This window comes from Nothobranchius furzeri, chromosome 14 (assembly GCF_043380555.1).
Source record: "Nothobranchius furzeri strain GRZ-AD chromosome 14, NfurGRZ-RIMD1, whole genome shotgun sequence".
Taxonomy (NCBI): domain Eukaryota; kingdom Metazoa; phylum Chordata; class Actinopteri; order Cyprinodontiformes; family Nothobranchiidae; genus Nothobranchius; species Nothobranchius furzeri.
This window is the reverse complement of record NC_091754.1, coordinates 51,780,439-51,800,085: the sequence shown is the minus strand read 5'-3', so window position 1 is coordinate 51,800,085 and position 19,647 is coordinate 51,780,439. Positions and strand designations below refer to the sequence as shown.

Below are 19,647 nucleotides of genomic sequence, written 5' to 3'. Positions count from 1 at the left end.
TTTATTTTATTGTTTAGAAATTTGGGGAGCCACTTGCAAAACTATTACACAACCATTGATCATTTTGCAAAAAAGAGCATTGAGAATCATTAATAACAGTAACTATAGAGATCACACTAATCAATTATTCATTAGATACAAAATACTGAAATTTCCTGACTTGGTAGAGTGGAAAATATTGCAAATAATGTACAGAGCGAATACAAGTAATCTACCAACTAATATTCAGAAAATGTTTCATAAGAGAGTAAGTGGGTACATGTTAAAAGGAACTGATGTCTTTGAGAAACCTAGATTCAGAACCAAAGTGAGGGAATGTAACATTTCTGTAAATGGTGTAAGATTGTGGAATGCCATTAACAAGGAATTTAAAGAATCAACTACACTTGCAATATTTAAAAAATGTATAAAATCTAATGTATTTAGTAATTATGAAAAGAAGAATTATAATGTCAAAGATTAGACGTGAAAATATTATAAAGTGACCGAGGTTATATTGTGTTTGTTTGGCGGATAATTTTATTTCGTAAAAAGGGGCAGAAATCATAAGATTTTTTCTTCTGTCTGCTCCTTTTCATTCAAATGTTTTTTTTTCAATATGTTAATGTATCCTGTATTTGTTTGTGTTTATTTTATACATTGTGAATGAAATAAAAGATAAAAATAAAAATAAAAAAAACTAAAAATGTCAGAACATTACATTGTTGACAGTACTGTTAAAATGCACTTTCAATAAAGTGAGTATTGGAAAATCCAGTTGTTTTGTGTTGAGGCAATGGGGAGTGTTACTGGCAGTTGCTGAAATTGACTCATAATCTACATTTGTTACGTTTAAAATAAGATAATCAGTTAAGTAACCAGATTACTCTTGAAAGGAGTAATTTGTATGCTGTAATCAGATTACTATTTCAAGGTACCTGTTGCAAAACTGGTTATATACTTGAACTCTTAAAGATTTAATATGTAAATGAATGGAAGCAAGTTTGGTGTTAGTGCTCTGGAGTGTTTTATTTGACAGTTACTTGTTATTTAGACCATGGGTGCCCAATCCTGGTCCCAAAAGGCCAGTATCCAGCAGGTTTTCTGGTTTCTTTGCTCCAACACACTTGATTCAGTGGTTTAATCACCTGTGCAGCATCTCATCAGGCTCTGCAGAAATATGTTAATTGAAATCAGATCTGTTGAAGGTGGTTTAACACCAAAACGTGCTGGATACCGGCCATCCAGGACAATGATTGGGTACCCCTGATTTAGACACAATGTCCAAACCTTCAAAAGTCACATATGGACCGAAGGCCCCACATTGGACACTTCCTTTTTGACTGATAAGGACATCAAGGCTGCAAAATATTAGTAAAAACAAGATTTTGATATTATTCTTGAATATAGTGACAACAATATTGTTTGCTATAAACCCACATATTCTTGTGTTAAAACACTCTTAATCTATATGTGAAGCAGAAAGACTCTTCGAGATCAATATGCAAATTAATATCCCATAAAGATTTGCTTATTTACTTTAGATGTAGTGAGGTTATTGGTGATACTGTAGAACATTGATAATTATTTGTTTACTGTCCCTTCAAAAAATGTAAATTGATTCATTCAGGACTTTTTGTCCAAGTGTTTGTTCCTATCATGTTGTAAAGCCCTGTCAGATCAAAAATAGCTTCTAAATCTTCCTTGACAAAATGGAAACTCAGTATAAGTCAAACCTGGCTTTTTATTTTAGTTTTTTTCTTCTTCTTGGTGAGAGTGAAGATGCTGCAAATGCCCCTTGGGGCACAGCAGGTAAACGGTCTGGAATTAGACTTTCTTCTGTACACACTCCAGCATTCTCAAGTGGAACAACTTGAACATCTTGCCGGGCAGAAATAAATGAAGCTAAACGAAACAAATTGCTTTTAAGTGCATTCCAACTCTTGAGTCATTTTTAAGCTAATTGCGTCGAAATATCAGATTATGCACCGAATTAGTCTGGAAGTAAAACCATGAAAGGGTGTACATTTGGGAAATTTTTTAAGAAACCAGGGGGAAGGGGGAGGAAGGGAGGTATTTGGAGTGCAGACAAATTATGAAATGGCAAACAGGATATTTTAGGCGAAGTGAAGATATATTTGATTTGGTTTTTACAGGATAACTCCTAAGCTATCTGATAAATGACTTTCTCTGTGCTACAGAGAACAAAATGGTCTTCTGGGAGTCCTGTGCAATTTTGTAATGACAAAGTAGATGTAAACAGTGAGATTTCCTAACTGGACACAGATTTAAAGTCTTGAGACAAAAATATAACAGAAGTATTTTAAGGAGGGACGATGCATGTTGACATGGTATAGGTAACTTGCGGTCATGTGTAAAAGATGTGAGCAGACAAGTTCTTCAGTGTTTCTGCATTGGATGAGTAATCAATACAATTACTGTCATGAAGGGAGGATGTTGGTATTAATCCCAAGAGCTGTGTCTTGAATTTGACTTTGTTGCCTCTTGATACTACCCTCAATTTTTCAACAGTGCCTGCAAATCAATTTGTTCTTGAAATGTTTCGACCTTTTCCCAGCACCTTTGGATTCTTTCGAAATTCCTATTGATTGGTTTAATGCAGAGGGATCCAACCCCATTTGGAGTAAGCCTCTTCATGGATTATTAGGTTTATATTGGCTTTTCTTTGTTTCCTTTAACCAAAGTTACATTAATTAATGTTTATTGATGACAACATTGAATTAAATGACCCATTTGGGGATGAGATACTGTTGTCATCAACTTTGTTCTTCAATGGTGTCATGTCTTCACTAAAATATTCTGAACTGCTGTTATATTGTACTTGGAGATTATTTGGTAAATGCTTTAAAAGATTGTAAAGGAGCCCACAAATAATTTATGGGATACTTTGTGGGAGAAGCCAGTCATGTTTTCCAAAACCCAAAAGAAGGCATTGAATTAAAGTCAATCCTTAAGCATTTGACCAAGAAAATACATATAGTTTAAGCACCAATGGACAGAAAATGCTGTTGTATTGAGATGGCAGCTGAGAACAGTAAGATAAACACTGAAGCCAAGAAATCTAGACAGACTGTAGAACATTTTAAAGGGTTTTGCTTTGCAGGTCGGTCTAGTCCAGAGATAGTGGACGCTGGTCCTTGAGAGCCACTGTACAGCATGTTTTAGAGGTTAACCTGCTTCAACACAGCTGATTCACCTGTTCAGCAGTTCTTCAGGCTCTGTAGATTTAAATCAGAAGTGTTGAAGCAGCGTAACCTCTAAAACATGCTGGATAGTGGCTCTCCAGGACCAGGATTCCCTACCCCTGGTCTAGCCCCTCTTAACTGAAACAGCAGGCCCAACCAGTCTTCTGGCTTGCCAGTTACAATGCTGTCTTGGCTTAGTGAGCAGAATATTACTGCGACTAAGATGAAAATAAAGATGGTGATGACTTGTTTTGACGGGTTTTGCCATCTGCTTTAGACTATTTAGCTGGTATAAAAATCCCTCACCTTTTGGTGAATTTCACCGTTTAGAATCCAAGATGGGTGACCTACGTGATTCGTTCAGATCCGATGAGAAAATAATTGGGGGAGATACAGTTTCAATATCATGCACTGGGAGAAAAATTCAAGAGGATTTTTAAGACATGCCTAACACCACCAACAGTAGGAAATAAAAAAAAAAAATCCATTGGAATGGGTGACGCGCAACCCGCACAAACGCATCTTGTCTGAAGGTCTCATGTGTAGACCTCAAGATGGCTCTTCCCAACTTGTACAATCCGAGCTCAAATGGAGTGAGCCCGACAAGTCGGATCAGACTTGGGTTGATTAATAATTTGAGCGTGATGAGTCGCGCTAGGACAGCAGAGAGAGAGAGAGAGAGGGGGGGGACTGGCCGCCTAATGTGAGGCGATGACGACGCACCTCAAATTAAACAGTGGAAGTGTTGTCATTTATTCATGGTGATGAAGACACCCTTAAATGTAGGCTATGTTGTCTTTGGTGAGCTGGTTTTTTGGCTTAAAGTCCATTGGGTCATTTCTGTTTCAGTCTTTATGTCTTGTTGGGGCTCTACTGCGCTGCTGCAGGTGGGAGTGGGAGTGGGGGGCGACATGGAGGAGATGACAGCACAGAGCAAAGATAAGTTATAATATTGTTTTGCTGTGTTATCCTGTATAAGTTCTTGCTAAACTTTACTCTGTTTCATGAACCAGGATGACTTGAATTTATGTTAAATTCAACTTTAAGAAAATGGGAGCAGAGATCTCACCATTTTCATGTTTGATTTAGACTAAGGCTTTTCTTTGAGTCAAGAGCAGACAGAGGTACTTAAGCCCTTTATTTAGAAAAAGGATGTATTTTGCGTCTTCATCGACAGTGTACACTGCCCTGACGTCCGTAGGGGTGAGTATGTCACGTTTGTTGTCCAGTTACATGTGGAAACAGTTTGAAAAAACATCCGTTGATTCCGCCCCATGACTTAGCTCTGTCTATGGTTCGTGGCTGGACAATATTCACATAGGATGACTTGCCAGGTTACTGTCTTGTGGTTATTTGTACAAATGAATTTTCATAGTTTTTCAACTTTATAAAATGTATTTATAACTGATATTGGAGCACTATAGGATATTTATTGTGATAGTCCTAATAAATCATTTTTACAAGTTTGATTTTCATACTGATGGTTAAAAATTCAAAGTTAAGACCTGTCTGCTGTGGTGACAAACCTCTAACAGTGCTTGAGAAAACACGTCAGACATTACCAATATGTTTTAACATTGTCTGACGAAAAACTTTAAATCGTAAGACAATATGACCAATGTGCCTCTACTCTGATCTCGCCAAAATAAAATAAACCTCCTGAACACCACAGAATAGACTGTTGATAATTTGCTCTCATTCCGTGACACAAACATTTTTTTCCAATAATCCATCAGAGGTTGTCTCTGTTCTCTGCAGCAGCTGTCTGCAGGAGTGCTTCTTCTGAGCCTTTTAATTGATCTGGGCACGGTGCACGGCACACTGAAAGCTTTAAGCAGCTGTATGACAAACACGAGGTAACTTAAGATCATTTCTTATTATTGTGATATTTGTGCTGAACTAAAACGCCAGAAAGAATGACATTTTGTCCTCCACAGCGGTTTATTAGAGTAGTTTAACAAAAGCCGAGATAAACCCGCATCTTCAACTTTCAGCACCGTATCTTTCAAAGGGGTGTAACATTAGACTACATCGCTCACAATAACCCCTTATGAACCATTACAGCATTTAGAAATATTTCAAATGTATTCTGATGTTTCTGCTATTTCATAATTTATAATAATTATATGATGATCTCTAATAATTTCATGATACATTTTGTAGGTTTATTTTCTAAGCAGAGGGATTGTCTAATCCTAATTTTCAGAATTTTGCAGAAAATCACATCGATGGTTCTTTTTTCAAATTATTTCAACAGATTATTGACACAGTAAAAGAATACATATAATATGTGTAGGTCAGAGGTCACTACAATACCCATTGTTAAATAATTAAAAATCTGAAGCCTGCGAGGACATTGTCCTATGTGGTTCAAAAATGTCCTGCATGACACTCCCACCTCTGCCAGTTTAGCAGACGTGACTCAAAAGTGTTTTTTCTGCTATAATAACTTGAAGTTTGCCTGTCACGATCTTTTTCATCATTATTTACCTTCTTTTCTTCAAATCTATGACATTTTAGAATATACTCTCACATAATACATTCACCGCTTTAGAAAAATGTTGGTTTCCTATCAGCTGAATAGGAAATCCAATCACTGGCTCTATAGCTGAAGTTTCAATGTGAGAATATTATCAGAGTTAATGTCCAGCTATTTAAACAAATGGGTGGTTTTACTGTTCATATTAAATGGTATGTTATGAATTAACTTCTGTCTGTAGACTCATTTATAAGTTACCTGGGAGGAAACTTTTCAAACAGATCTTTTGTGTAGCTGAAGTGTCACAGGAAAGGTTTTTTTTTTCCTTCTTTATCCACGGGCAACACCGTCCTCTGCAGCCCGTGGATAAACGAAGAAGGAAGTAACACCGCCATTAGCGGCTAACTATGAAAGATGACTGCAGGAGTGGTCAAAACTTCTCAGCAAAAAAGGTAAAACAACCTTTTCCTGTGTTAAAAAGGTACCAGATGTTTTCAAAAGGATGCTTTGTTTCAGAAGGTTTGGGCATGCATCGCTGGAAGAAAAAGGACAAAATGAGATGGAGGAAACAAATGTGATTGGAGTAAACAAGATAGAGAAGAAGCAATTGAACTCATCAGAGATTTGATAGATAAGAAGAAATTCTTTCAAAATACAAAAAATGTCATTCGGAGAATAAATACTCAACATGATAACTTCATTTCTGGTATGAATTCTTAAGAAGCAGAGTCTTATCGAGACAAACAGTATTAGAAAAAATAAATCCATTAGAAATCTGAACAAGACTGTGTTAACTTAAGAATACCCCTGAAAATAAACTGCACTTCAAGATTTTTGAGCAATTGATTCAATTTGAATGCATTTATCTGTCATTACCCATTAGCTTGTAATTGCTTCATAGCAAAACTGAATAAATGGGTTATTGTCTATTAAACAATTAATTCAGATTTAGCTGTTAGGTATAGTCACTTGTGTTCGGGGAGATGTTTAATTAATGCTACAGGGTGTCCGCGGGGTTTTAAAAAGTATTAAAAAGTGATAAATAAAAATGGTCAAATTTAAGGCCATTAAAAGTGTTAAATTTGGTCTCAGAGGTATTATTTTTTCCAAGTTAGGTATTATTTTTTTCAGACTATCAGGTGTCGTATTCTGATCATCGACATAGAAATATATTCCGAATGAAATGTTTTGAATGATTATAAAAATAAAACAAGCCGATTATTTGCTCCTCCCACTTGAGCTGCCCTGTTACAAATGAAGCGCTCCGTTGCCAACTTAGCGACTTTGATGCTATTTCTAGCAGCTTTTCAATCCCCCTTCTTGACTTTTTAAATCTTAAAAGTACCTAGCGAACACCTCAGAAACATATCTGGTAACCCTTAGCTACTTTCTGGATAACTGTCGTCGACATTTCCTGCTGCAGGTTAGCTAAACACTCCGCCTGCTCTCCGGACCGTTCTTCAGGACATTAGGAAAGGGAATGATGTAGTGATGTGTCAGTCGCTAAAGAAACGGCTCTCAGAGCCGGCTCCCTGTTGGAGTAACCAGAGTGAGTGACACACACCGTACCTGCGGGCTCCTGAGCAACTAAAAACAGCTAAATGTGCGCGTGCGGCGTGCTAAACACACATGCAGCTTGCCCCGATTGCTGTGAGACCGGGTTGGGGGGTGGGGGTGCAGCTGTGGTTGGGACAATTATTACATTAACTGATGGACCTGTAAATAAATAGTTTATAAATAAGGTAGAAATAAGTTCCTCAATCCTCACGCTGATAACTAATAACTAATCTCTCTGAGGACACGGTGCTAGTGCATGCTCCTACAGCACCTTGACATGACTAAATAAATGTTATGCAACATTTTGTGAACATCAATTTATTTGCATTCATTTGTTATAAATGCCACTGTATAATTCGTGCTGTCAGTATTTGCAAGATATTGGTATTTGGGTCTGTACTGGTTAGACTTAAATGAGTTAAACCAAGGTCTATAGCCCTTGGGTTATAAACTATGAGCTATGAGTATATTGGTCTTTTTATACTGGGAATCAGGAGTTCTTTTAGTGATCATCTTGTTGTCAACGTTGTCAACATCAGTGAGTCTCTAAGTCTATTCTTTTTGTATGTTATATATGTTAAAATATGTGTAAATAGGTCGCTGATTAACACTTGCAATTTAGTGTTGTGATGGTTTTAAAAAAATTCTGAAGGTAGTAAAAAAAGTATTAAAAAGTAGTAAATTTTACTTAAGGATTGCTGTATATACCCTGTGCTACTTGGTTGAGGTTAAATGAGTTATATAAGGGAAAAAAATCGTTCACAATCAAGACTCAGTGTTTCCCCTAGGAATTTTTCCAGCGGTGGTGGTGGTGGTGGTGTGTGTGTGTGTGTGTGTGTGTGTGAAATTATGACACGTCTCACCTTTATGTTAATATTGTTTTATTTGATGCACTCCACTTTGAACTGCACCAATCCAGCAACTGCTGCATTTTATAAACTAGTATTAAAGGTGAATACACCAATATTTGCACAAGAATAATTTCTGTTTTAAACTCTCAGTGACACAATTTGCAGGGGGGGATTTGGCATTTAATTTTTCTTGGCGTCTGGAAAAACATCTCCTTTTGCCCCCCTTATTTTACTTGAAGTACTGATTTGATCTCATTTCAGAGAAAAACAGAACAGGTCAGATGCACCTAATAAATAAAATTACTAACAAACTCAGCAATCTGTTTCTTTGCTTCATTGTTCTGGTGCTGAAAATATCACTAATGCGGATCAAAGGAGATACGCAGATGAATGCATCTCTTATTTATTATTTGGAAATTAGTGGTTGTGGTTTACATCAATACTTTTTTTAAAATCTGAAATTGATATGGGTTGATCGAGTGACAACACTTTCTGAAAAAGATTCCATCCAGGAAAATGTTTGGTGCTTTTGTAGTTTGTTTAGTGACTTAAGTCTTATTGAATGAAAAGACCATTTTGGGTTCTATCGAGTTCAAGAAATCCCAATGTTTGAAGAATATGTCACCATCGGCTTTAACAGTGAACACTTAAAAACTGCGCTTGAAAATATTCTAACAGCTAAACTGCAGCCAAGCAAGCAAGGTGACATTGGTTCCACTGGGGTTTGATCCCAGGACCTTCTGCATGTGAGGCAGACGTGATGACCACTACACTATGGAACCATAAATGAGCTATTCCTAGTATCAGGTTTGTTGCATTAAATGAAAAACTGACGGTACGTGATTTTTTTTACATAATAGTTTGACAGAAAATATTTGACATCTTTCAAAACTCAATGTGGTCTACACCTAAAGTCAAGGACTTAAGCATCACTAGCAGAGATCCTGAAAGCTGAATTATGGAACTGTCATCTCTGTTTGAAAAAGTTCTACCAGTTTACTCAAATATGGAATGAAAAAGTACAACTTGAGTGTTGTCTGATTTTTTTCCTAACGTTGTTTGCATTTTTCCCCACACACAGTTAAACAAAACAATGTTGATTAAGGTGTGTGTGTGAGAGAGATAGAGAGGGAGGAAGAGAGAGTTAAAGTAATTTTAGAAAACCCGACCGGAGCGGAGGCAGTGACCGACGCATGCACGAGCCGTTTTCAGCTCTGTCTTGTCAAATGCACCACATACGTTACGAAAAAAGTAACTTTAAATATTGAACTTAAAAAGAGGCGAGCTGAAGAAAACGTAGAGAGTACTGAAGAAACGTGAGAAACAGTGAAGCAAGCACAGAGAGATCCGTTACTGTCTGTTTGTGCGCGTGGATGAGCCGAGCTGACTGAGCTCCCGGCTGCAGAGTTTTGTGTGTAGGGAGGGGCGGGCGCTCTGTGTGACTGGCCAATCACAGAGCGTGTAGACAGTCAGTTACCCAATGAGGATTTTCCTTCAGCACGCTTACAGATATTTACCAGTTTTACACTCATTTCATGCTCGTATTCGTCAAAAATGCTTTATCCGTACGCTCATCCCTAGCTGTAACCACCCTGCCCTGCCTCCTCCTCCTTGCTGCCTGCTGGCTGTGATCACAAGCAACAACAGAGTAGTTCCCGCTGCTTCTTTGGGAAACGGTGCAAAAAATAATAGAAAATCAATAAAACTTGGGATCTTGTAGGCGTGGCGGTGGGATTTCAGCCGTGGCGGGCCGCCACGGCTACGCCTATGTAGGGAAAACACTTAAGACTTTAGGAAGCGCTCCAGCTATGGAGCAGGAAATTTATTTTATTTGTGAAGAAATATATTAAAATCACAAAGTGGGTGTTATTCTTCAACCTAAAATTAGAGAAAAAAAATGCTAGAAAGATGTAAATTGTTATGAGGTAGAAGCGGGGCTCGAATCACACTGTTCTGGGGGAGCTCCCCATCCAATCTCTGTGAGAGCAAGGGATGTTCCATCTAACTGTAAGATTGAGTGGGCTCCATCACAGTAGGCAGAATTTTTGTCCGTCTATCTGTAAGAGCAGGTGTGGGGGCGTCCGCTGGTTTCCTTGGCAGTGAACGTAAGGTCCCCCCTTGCTTTTGGAGGAGCCTAGCTCATCACCCATTTAGAGCAACTGGGCTCCCCCTAGCTCTCCCGGAATCTGAACCATAGGTGGAAGAAAGTTACGTACAGAACACTTCTTTTTTATTTTTATTTATTTATTGATTTTATTTCTTGTTTGTGGAAGTTGGTTAACGAGCTGCCATCTGCTTCAAACGCTGCCGTGTGTCCGGTGATCGGCCTTCAGCGCATGCTCCTCAGCCTCAGCCTCGTACAGAATACTAGTGGCACAAAGCCATGCAAAGGTAAAGACCCTGAAATGGGGGTTCAACCTTGATTTTAGTCAGTTCTCTAATGTTAAAGGCATAGTGTCATAAACCAAGCCACCGGGCCAACTCTAGGTGTTAAATCTCAAGACCTTGGCTCACTATACGATATGGTGGGCTTGACCTCTGACCCCTCCTGACGGAACACCCTTACTCTGTGGAGAGATATTTCCCCTTGTGCATCCTAGGCTTTTAATTTTGGTAAAATCACATTTTTTTGCTGTAGGAAAACTCTTGCTGTATCAGAACACACTGCATGAGCTCATCACACTCAGAGCAGACTCTTGTCAGCTTCCCCTCTGATCAGGTGAACGCTGATGTAAACAACGTGGGATGGAATGAAGCAACCAGCAAACTCACCTTTTGCTGTGCCAGAGAAGGAAAGGAGGCCCCCACAAGTTAACTTTAATTCCTTCCCAAAGGAGGGAAAAGTTTATTCCACACACAAAAAGGAAAAAAGGTAATCCAACCCAGGGAAGAACAGCTTAGGACTTACACTTAGAACTAACAAAACTCCCCCCTCCCACCTTGCACGCCCCTTTTCTCCAAGTCTTTGTGGTTTAACGTCTTCTTCGCCCAGGAAGCAGGAAGCCCCCCTCCTCTTCCTTTGTTCCCTTCACACATGCAGTTGTTTTTTTAGATTCAACGCTCTGGTTTTAGAGAAGTCAGGCATGCAGTCTCAATTCCGATAAACCCAGTCAGCTTGCTCCTTTCCACAGAACTGAGTGCAGGAGGGGTGGCGTCAGTAGGGCTGGAGGTCAGAGGTTACCACACAGAGAGGAGCTTGGTTCAGGCTCGAATCATGTTATCAGCGAGTCTACCCCGAGTCTCCTCTCAACACATACTGTAGCAACCATATATGGTCTTTTTATACTTCAGAGGTATGTCTGATGTCTTGTTTCTTATTTATATGACACTGGATGCAAGTCATTTTGTGTAACTAACATTTCCTATCCCACTGCAGCATTGGTTCAAGTCTGACAGCAGGTACATATAAATTGCATGATGCTAAGGAAATTTTAGATTAAGACTGGAATAAGACTAAGAGCTGCCTTTGCCACTTAGTATTTTTGACTAAAGGTTCTTCGAAATGGTCAGTTCCAGTTGCTCTACCTGTCTTGCTGCTTTAGACAACAAGAACCATGTTTTTGTACAGTGTTGTGTATAGAGTATAGTCTTAGACAGAAGTGCTTTGTTACCCGTAATGCAGAACTGAAAGTAACATAACATCATTATGAAAAACAACTAGAAAACTATCACTTTCTGCGAGTAACAGCTTCTTCTGGCAATAATGACTGTATGTTTTGAGCAGGAATCTTACCTTTTCTTGCCCTCCAAACACAAAGTGGTGGGTGGTACAGTACATCTGACACATGGATGTCCCAGCTGCACCCCAGCAATATTTCATGCAAATGTGATACATCTGTCACATTTCCTCTGCTGGTATTAAGGAAAGAAGGAGCGAGTTGTTAGCTTTGCATTGCAATGCTACCACATCAGGTATTTATCATGGAATCCGCATAGCATCACGGAAAGTCCTGAACTTGGACAGGAACAGGGCAGCAGTGAACACGGATAATGCAGTTCTCCCCAAGACTTCCTTGTGAGATCAAATGTGTAAAGTCATGAGCAAATCTGAGGCACTGCAGTCACTCTCCTCCCTCTTTTTAGCCCCATGTTGTGTCATTCTGCATTCATGTAATGAGCCTACCCTTGAGTGGACCAAAAGTGCACTCACTCTCACGCTCTAAGCCAAAGCAAGCATCAAGACTGACTTAATTGACAATGACTTAAGAGGTCAGCCAAATGGGCTTGAGAGGCTACTTAGGAGAATGCTTTGAACAATATAAACAGGAGTGTTACAGTACTACTTCCATTGATGATGCTACTCAGCAAGTGATTAAATGTAAAAGGGTAATTAACAAAAAGAAGTCATATTGTTTGATATTAAAATCTGCTAGGTTAACCAAATAATTAGGATATTCTTAATTTGATCAACATATTAGCTTGCCTTCATTGCCCCTCAGTGATAAATCACCCTATTATTATGACCTAAAGTACATTTATGCAACTTTGTTTTTTTCAAGGATCACTTTTCAGGGTCACTGGTAAAATTCATAGCCATTACAAAAACGGAAAAGCCCCATATTGGGGGAATTGGACCATATGGTGTGAAAGGCAATCCAATTTATTGTTTTAGTACAACCAAAGCCTAAAACAGATTTGTTTCACTTGTTATTGGTGGGCAACTACCATGAAACACCTGGCAAATAATTAATGTTTCTACCAGTTTCTTATTGGCACATTTAAAAATAATCCCTCAAAGATCATCACAATAACTAGCTTTTAGAAGCTAACCAATTTCTTTTCTTAGTAAGAGTATTGCAGGTTCTTTAAAAAATATCAGTAAATTTTACAGCAAACAGAATCGGTTACAACAATTTACTGAAATATGTGAGACATGTATGTTTTCTTGCTGGTGAAGAATAATGCCCTGAAAACCTCACACAGTACCCTCTTGCTCAGCACCACAGCTTTTTGATCCCGCTCATGTTTTGGTCCTTCTGGACCCAAGATAATTGGAACATTCCTGTGGGGCAATTTACTAATTGGTTAGAAACCACACATACAATCAATCTCTCTCTCTCTCTCTCTCTCTCTCTCTCTCTCTCTCTCTCTCTCTCTCTCTCTCTCTCTCTCTCTCTCTCTCTCTCTCTCTCTCTCTCTCGCTCTCTCTCTCTCTCGCTCTCTCTCTCTCTCGCTCTCTCTCTCTCGCTCTCGCTCTCGCTCTCTCTCTCTCTCTCTCTCGCTCTCTCTCTCTCTCTCTCTCTCTCTCTCTCTCTCTCTCTCTCTCTCTCTCTCTCTCTCTCTCTCTCTCTCTCTCTCTCTCTCTCTCTCTCTCTCTCTCTCTCTCTGTGTGTGAGTAAACCATAATACATAGAAAAAGAACCCAATATTATGTATGTTAACAGCTTTATTGACTAAAATAATGTTTCTTAAAAAAGAAAAAAAAAACATTCCAACTTCCATAAATCATTCAGTTACATAATCTTTAGAGCTGTTTGTACCGAGTGCTCGGTGATGAGGTTTAAAAAGTCTCAGGGCCCTTTTAAGCATCACATTCAATTCCATTGATCTCCAACCTGTGGGGGAAGCAGTTAGAAATCAAATATCCAATTTGCTTCTCTTCTCTTAAGAATTTCATCAATGTTTTCTGCTTGTGTCACCTTGTAATGCCCTGGAGTTTGAATGATGAGATGTCATGTATAAGTCACTAAAAAGCTCTGCTATGGAACAATTATCTTTATTCTTTTCATTGTGCCAAAAGGATGTTTATGGTCTTATATTCACAGTTCAATGAACATGAAATTTTACTAGCAGCTGATAACTTTATTTTTTTAGCTATGCATAGTACTGGAGAAAGGGGATTGTTTCTGTGATATTGTCATGTTTAGTAGGTAGGAGTTTGAAGGACTGAAGGTTTCCGACCAGATAATGCTAGCTGGCAAGTCATCCACGGCCCATAGACATCTCATTTGTGGGGTGGAATCTATGGTTGTCTTTAAAACTGTCTTCACATGCTATTGGACAACAAACAACAAGACACTAACCGCTACGGATGTCAGTCAAAGAGGAGTTCTGCCGTACACTGTTGGAAGAAGACACAAATAAATAATTTTTCTAATGAAAGGACTTAAATACCTCTATCTGCTCTTGACTCAAAGAGAGGCTCAAGTCTTTGTAGTCCAAAGTTGATGCCAAAGCTGTTTCAAATGAGCCACCATTTTAATTGTTCCTCTCTGTTGCATCATCCCACTCAACAAACCGACCAAGCGTTGTAATTGGCAAGACACTAGACTATTTGGGCCTGCTGAGGCTCCTATGAAGTGTGGCTAGACCGAAGTGCAGCACAAAATCATCTTGCTCCCGCTACCGTCTGTCTAGATTCATAGGCTAATAGATGACTATTTCCTTAGTTGAGAGTTTGTCTCTGTCTCATGCAAGAGTTTAAATATCTTAAGTGTCAATATTGCAAGTAATGAACAAAGTGGGAAGGGGTTTGCAGGAGTGAGGCTTCATCTTTAGTAATGAGTGTGATACTCTGCTCTGTTGAAGGTTACTACCCCTCTTTTTACATGCGGGTTCTAAGTGTACCAAGCCAGGCTAAAACCCAACATCAGGAGATTATCACCTATAAATTTACTAGGGGGCGGAGTCACAAGAGGTAAAACAAGTACTAAAATGTTCTACTTCAGTAAAATACAAATACTCTGATGAAGTTTTACTCAAGTGCAAGTAAAAGCAGGGTTTAAAATACAGGGGAGCCCAGCTACCCTACAAAGGGCGATGGGCTCTCCTGGAAGCTCTCAACTTTATTATCCAGTTCCCCCACCCCTACCCCCGTGCACTCACAGAGTTTTAACATAACCTGTGTGTACTTTTGAGTTCTGAGTAAAAGTACCTGTCTAAAATTTTACAGATAAGTAAAAGTAGCTTAAATATGTCAAGTTGTGTTGTGAATGTCTAGAAGATATGGAGCATATGATGCACAGGGAAGAAGGACTATAGAGGTGAATCAGGGGCAAGACATTTTTAAAAACACAACCAACATAAAAAAACTCATAATAACCCAAAAAAGAAAATAATAATCAAAACACAAACTGTAACTTTTTGATTATTTGAATTAACAATTTAATTTCCTCTTGAGAACACCTATTCAGATGCATTTTTCAAACAACTTTGGGAAACTAGTTTTCAAGTGGCCTGTTCAAAACTATTTCTGATGTTACACCCAACAAAATAAAAGTTTCTAACCTTTATAAACAAACCTTTATAAACAATGGATGTAGCTTTAAACAAGGCATTCACAGGGCAATTCTGACTACACATTGATTTAACTTTTCATAGAAGTTTAGATGTAATTTGGACTCGTGATTTTCTTGGCATATGCTTTCAAATTGAAACAAAGACAGAGATTAACAAATCACCAAGGAGACTGCTAAGTAACATCAAACATGCCCTTGATGAAAAACAAAAGAGCCCGATCTGCATCACATATTTAGATTAAAAAAACAGTCCTACTTCTATAATCACTGCATATTTTACATTGTGTTTACAACTTGTGGACAAACTGCAGAAAGAAGGGAACAGGTTGCCTGTCTCATATGTTTTGCAAATGAGTCTGGGCAGCGCTGATGTCGCTAGACTTGGGAAGTATTCCTGAAAAAGTAAACACGGCCCCAAACACCACTGTCTCTCAGAGGATTTGCTGTATCAGTGGGGGTTTGGGTGAGTGCAGTTTGTGGCTACAGCAATTATACTTTCAAATGGCAAAAATGTTGTACATCGCACCAGGCATTTTAATCCCTTACATGTTGAAATCTCTCCCCTCAATCCATTCATTGATCTTGGAAAATTAGGCTCAAGCATATGTATTTGCCATTCGGTCTCTATCGCTCAAGTTGGCTGAACATTTGTTTTCCTCGTTGTCACTGAGTCCCCCTGGAGCCATCTGCCACCTGTTCGGTTTCCGGGTGGGAAATGATTGCAAGGGAAAAAAGAGAGTTTTCTTTTTCTTTTTTTCCCCGTTTTCTTCGTCTTGCCTCTGGATTAGCAGTTAAACTTTGGTGACACATTACCCTACAGCTTACACTCTCAGTGCACCATGAACAAGAGAGAAACTTCACAGCAAACATGATTGATGACTGCAGAAAACCCACGGGGGTGATTGCTGGGCATTTTCGACTTTATGTGCTTGATCTGAAACAAAAAATAAAACCCAATTGTGTGTATATATCAGTAAGATACATTTAGCCTTTTCCATTGGTCAGAAATGGACTTTCTTACATTTTACGTGTTTAAACACAGTTTTTAGTATTTCAGTTTATCAGACCATGTTTGGCCGAGTTTGGAATAACAGGTCAGTCATTACCATCATATTTTATATGTTTAGGAAAATTATAAAATGTTCAGATATACGTTGACCAATGAGCTTCCCTTAAAACCTTGTAAAATTATTTTTCTACTTTTGCCATTAAAAAACACTAAATGCTGATTGTTCACATTTTACACTGAGTCTGTGCCATGAAACACTAGACTAAATGGCCTGTATTTGACATAGCACCTTCTAGAGTCCTGAATACCTCAAGGAGCTTTACAACACAACCAGTCATTCACTCATTCAAATGCTGGTGGGGATGAGCTACTGTGTAGCCACTGTTGCCACACTGACAACGGTGAGGCTGCTGAGCACTGGCGCCACTACCAACAGGCAAGGCGGGTTAAGTGTCTTGCCCAAGGACACAATGACAGCGACAAACTGAGCAGGGCTTGAACCTGCAACCTTCTGATTACAGGGTAAGCACTTAACTCCTGTGCCACTGTCACCCCAAAATAAGACTTAAGAGTGGTTTAATAAAATAGTCGAACAAACAGCTTGGAGAAGGCAACATCTTCATTCCCTACTGCACTGTTCGGTCTCTCACCAACTCTCTGAACAGCAGGGCTGTGCAGAGACCTTTGAAGGGGCGGGTGCTCAAATTTAAAAAGGGGCACACAAAATAATATTTTCAAACACCATGACATAACCACAGTATACTCAGCTGAATAACAATTCATATTTATTAGAAATTCAAAATGGAAGCGAATCATTATATACACCTTAAGGACAATGTAAAGCAAAAGTAACTTGTTTAAGTAAATGGTCTGTATTTGTATAATGCCTTCTTAGGGTTCTACAACCCCCCAAGGCACATTACAACACAATCAGTCATTCACACACATTAACACACTCATGGTGATGAGCTATGATGTAGCCATAGCTGCTCTGGAGCGCACTGACAGAGGTGAAGCTGCTGAGCACAGGCGCCACTAGTCCCTCCGACCACCACCAGCAGGCAAAGCAGGTTAAGTGTCTTGCCCAAGGACACAACAGCATCAATCTCTGATTGAAGTCAGGATCAAACCTGCAACGTTCCGATTACTGGACAACCTGCTCCACCTCCTGATCTATTGCTGTCCTATTTTACCTGATGATGGGGTACAATAGCTGTTGCAGGGTTGCTCCTCTTGCTGCTGCTGATGATGCTGGAGGGCAAGGCTGTGTTGATCTCAGACTGTAGGTAGTAAAACGAACAGAGGAGAAATGTTAGTCAATTACAAAATTAATGTAAGATAATAAAAAATGGCAAAAATTGGTGAAAACGCTTAGAACTGTAAGACAGAAATATCTGAGACAACACCTGTGGTGAATAAATGGAAATCTAAACATTAGTGGATAATAGAGGAGTTTATGTCAGAGATAAGAATGTGACAGTAATATAAACAGAAAGAGTTGTGTGTCTTCAATCTCCTCATGTGATCTATCACTCTCCACTTGCTGTCCATCTGAGGACAAGGCAAAATTAGCTATTGTATCAATGAATTATGTAGTTATTCACATTTAACAGGTCTTGCACCTAATCCATGATCAAGAGGCTAACAAAAAACATTTTCTGGCATCAAAACATTGCAGTTGTGTATATTATTGTTTCTACACTTGTTGCTGTGATGCAACTTACCTGTACTCTTTTTTTTATCCAGCTGGTGAGGGACCCACTGCCTTTAGCTGCCTCACATAGCTCTTTCTGTCGCTGCTTCCGCCTCCTGTCCTTACGAAGCATGTCTGTACAATGATATATCATAATTAATTTACAAATATGTTTTCATGCATATAAAACTCATGCATACACATTCTGGGACATTTCATTCCTTTTCCAGAAAACTAACTGTATATAATTTGGCCACAAATTAGCTTCATGATGCTGATCCAGAATATTTCCATAATATTTTAATCATAGTGCTTTAGTAATTATAATAAAAATAAAGAATAAAACAATGTTTATGCTTTCATTCAGTTTTACTATCTACTTTGTGCAAAACAGAGAACTGTACAGATAAAATAATTTTGCTGTGAAAACAGTAGTTTTTTTTAAAATGTACATCTTTAAAACATAATGTTTTTAATACAATGCATTCAAAAAGAGAGCAAATATAAACTCCAAATTTTGAGAATATGCATAGTATTAGTGAACTAAAAAACCCACCAGAAGGGCTGAGAAACCTTAAAATCTAAAACAAAACTATGTTCCCTAAAACGCTGGACAGAATTAACAGACAAGGACTGAATATTTAGTAACACAAAACTTGTGACGGATGTTACCTTTAGTATTTTTCTTATTTCCTTTCACAAAAGGTAGCTAAATTTTAAATTTGTTCAAGTTTTATTAGTCCGCGAACCAGGAAGTGATTTTGTAAACAAGAAGCAGGGCTGTGTGAGACCCTAGTCACGTGACACGCAGCAGCGATAGGAATGCAACTTTGCGGTACCTAGTTAACAACAATGACATTTTATTGGCAAATTCCCAATATTTAAGATTGAAAAAATATTTTCGTACAAGTACTTATGTACAGAATGTTTTTGGTAAATCCTAAAGTTACTGAGGTTCAGAATCGGTACCCAGCCACAGACACACACCCAGCTAGTAATATATCACACACACCTAGTGCCACAAAACAACTTAATAATGTACAAAATAATCTAATAACTGTGTATAGTAGTGTGCATCCTACTTACCGGTGTTAGTCCGTTTCTCCCAATCAATATGTATGTCCTAAAAGCTCTGCACCACTCGCTCGGCCATGAAGCAAATGTGGGCGCTTGCTTGCAGCTTGTTGTGACCGGCTGTGCGCTCTGGCGTGAGGAAGAGACGGAATGGTCACGTGACGGCATGGTCACGTGACTCACGCCAGCCATATAACATTATTAAACCGAAATTTTATTAATTATTATTTTTGTTATTCTTGAGGGGCACAAACAGAAAATTCTTAAAAAAATAAAATAAAATAAAATAAATAAATATATATAAAAAAAATCATTAAACCTCAAAAAGGGCACTTTGGGCACATGGGAGAAAAGGGGCAGGGTCTCAAACACCCTCCGCCCCCCCCTCTGCACGTGCCTGCTGAACAGTCACCATTTTTTCTCCTAAACGTCTTTTAAAAGAGCATCAATCATGAGCACATAATTCTTACGGATCGTTACAAATTTCTGTAATGTTTTCAATTCATTTTTCTGATGTTTAATGTTTCATAATAATTCCTATTATTTGTATATATTCCTAAG

At 38.6% G+C, this 19,647-nt stretch overlaps 1 long non-coding RNA gene and 1 other non-coding gene across 2 annotated transcripts; both read right to left on the bottom strand.

The window, feature by feature from the left end:
* Positions 1–8,781: 8,781 nt before the first annotated feature.
* Positions 8,782–8,854, bottom strand: trnav-cac (transfer RNA valine (anticodon CAC)). Its single transcript has one exon. It is a non-coding gene; the product is annotated as a tRNA-Val (tRNA).
* An 8,651-nt stretch (positions 8,855–17,505) lies between these two features.
* LOC129163911 (uncharacterized) lies at positions 17,506–19,186 on the bottom strand. The gene is made up of 3 exons (XR_008563724.2): positions 19,099–19,186; positions 18,044–18,147; positions 17,506–17,599 (listed from the first exon to the last, which is right to left on the bottom strand). It is a non-coding gene; the product is annotated as an uncharacterized lncRNA (long non-coding RNA).
* Between the last annotated feature and the right edge of the window lie 461 nt (positions 19,187–19,647).